The sequence below is a fragment of the Trachymyrmex cornetzi genome, unplaced genomic scaffold, assembly GCF_001594075.2.
Source record: "Trachymyrmex cornetzi isolate Tcor2-1 unplaced genomic scaffold, Tcor1.1 scaffold23, whole genome shotgun sequence".
NCBI classification, from domain to species: domain Eukaryota; kingdom Metazoa; phylum Arthropoda; class Insecta; order Hymenoptera; family Formicidae; genus Trachymyrmex; species Trachymyrmex cornetzi.
In genome coordinates this window covers 3,765,615-3,767,705 of record NW_017296956.1, presented here as the reverse complement: position 1 = coordinate 3,767,705, position 2,091 = coordinate 3,765,615, and the positions used below count along the sequence as shown (strand labels likewise).

The 2,091-nt window shown below is 34.8% G+C and overlaps 1 protein-coding gene across 3 annotated transcripts in view; it reads left to right on the top strand.

The window, feature by feature from the left end:
- The first annotated feature begins 724 nt into the window (after positions 1 to 724).
- The window catches only part of Cp190 (centrosome-associated zinc finger protein CP190), a 5,251-nt gene continuing 3,884 nt past the window's right edge, over positions 725 to 2,091 (top strand). Inside the window, exons 1-2 of one of the 3 annotated variants that reach the window (XM_018507122.1) lie at positions 725 to 850; positions 1,088 to 1,161. The gene's annotated coding sequence lies outside the window, so the exon portion shown is untranslated. Of the gene's footprint in view, positions 1,162 to 2,091 lie in introns of all 3 variants that reach the window. The other 2 variants (XM_018507123.1, XM_018507121.1) reach the window with 2 other exon arrangements.

Below are 2,091 nucleotides of genomic sequence, written 5' to 3'. Positions count from 1 at the left end.
CAACCAATCAGAAAACAGGATTCCGATGATATGAAGCAAAATCCATCCGAATCCTGTTTTCTGATTGGTTGCAGAGCGTCGTACGACGAAAATCGGATGCAGAGTGAATCCAGGAACATGTCGTATGATGCACGTTGGATCAGGGTGAATCCAGCAATAAATGCTCATGAGCATCGTGTGTCTTCGTTTAAAATTCAACAAACAACAAGGATGAAATGATTTTGAAGCGTTGTGTGCATGAATCGAAAAGTCGCGCATCCGTCGTCTCGAAGCGATCTTTCCATCGCTGAGCTATCCCCCGATCGATAAAGTCACTAAATTTTTTAAGTACCGCAAACTCGCAGCATCCATTTTGACGCGAAACGCGGCTATTTCAAATTTATGCATTTGTATATACGTATTTTATTTTCGAAAATAGATAAAAGCTGTCATGTACTATGTAAATAAATGTTCTTTAATTGTAATTAATTTATTTATGATCAAAAAAATATATGTATAAATGCTGAATTTATGTATTATTTAGTTTGATACAGGTTTAATTGTTGTTAGAAGTTTAATGCATGAAAATGCACGAAGGGACAAGTAAGTACAGTTTGAAAGACGAACCACCAATCACAATGCTTGAAATCGTGCGCTACGTGCACTTCGATCATTTTAACGCGAGACATGACTGAAATGAATTAGCGGTACCATACGATACTTTCGAAATCTAGTGACTTTACCCGATCGAACGCGAATAGCTCCATCTGTGTGTCACGATACATAGTGAGATGCTTGCGGTTGATTGTATACTGAGACGATTCGTAAGAGATGGTGCTGAACGGAAAATATTGAGATCCTGCTGAATAGGGTATGTGAATTATAAGTGCAATAGCGTTTTCGATACACGCGCACGGATACCCGGACCGGACCGGATCGGCCCGGCCACGGGATCCTCGTCGCGGACGGACTCACGAACGACGACGCGTACGCAGCCAGCGTCTGTCGCTCCTGGTCGCTCCTGGTCGCTCCGGCCCACTAGAAGATGTGGCTCGCGTATAACGTCATCGCCGTTGTCCCCGAAATTTATCATTTCTTCCGTTTCTAGCACACTCGTTAACTTGTCCGCCTGCTCTCATCTTCCTGCTCATGAGAAGTGACCCGAGTTTGCATTTTTCGAAGGTAAAAGACACGCTCAAGATACACACAGCTTGCTTTCTATAATTCCTTTGATAAGAACCGCGATGTGCGAAGCACTGTTTGAAGTGCAAAATACATTGCCAGTCGTATGTATGTGGCTCTTGCTACTTTCGGGGAAAGGATTGATCTCGCCGGACACATTGCGCTAATGAAATTTTTAAAACTTTTTCGTGATTTACATGAGATTGATAGATTAAAATGTTATATTTGAGTAAAAAAATTGACATATTCCGGAAATTGGAGAAATTAATAGCAGATAGAAAACGTTTTATGAAAATTGTAGTAACAGTTCTTATTTATAAAATTAGCCAAGATCATTTTATCTTTTTTTACTGCTATGTAATATTGTTTGCACAATAGTAGATTATGATTATTTTAGTTATATAATTACAGTTCCATAGATACATGTATAATGTAACTTTGTTTTATCTTGGTATCTTAACTGAATAGTGTTATTTTTAATGTGTTTTATAGGAAATACATATCATTTATTTGGTACAACAAAATTCAAGATTATCATTATTTTAGTTGCTTGCAAAAAAAGGAACAAGAATATTTAAAAAATAGAAAAACATTTTATAAGTACATGCTTTTATTTCTCTACAATTAATTGTAACAAAAATTTCAAAATTAAAATTATAAAATTTTTATGATTTGAAATATTTAAACTTATTTTCTGAAACTCTGTTTTTTTAAGTTGTGTTATATGATAAATAAGCGATACATTGTGTATTTAATATAAAATTATATAAAATATATATAAAAGAAAAACTGTAAAATAGAAAGAGTAATAAACAAAACTTTATTTTAGAGATTGTATTTATATTTATATTTTTATTTATATATATATATATATATATATATATATGAGAGGAGGGTACATTAAGCCGGTTCTACATTAGTTGCAAGCCA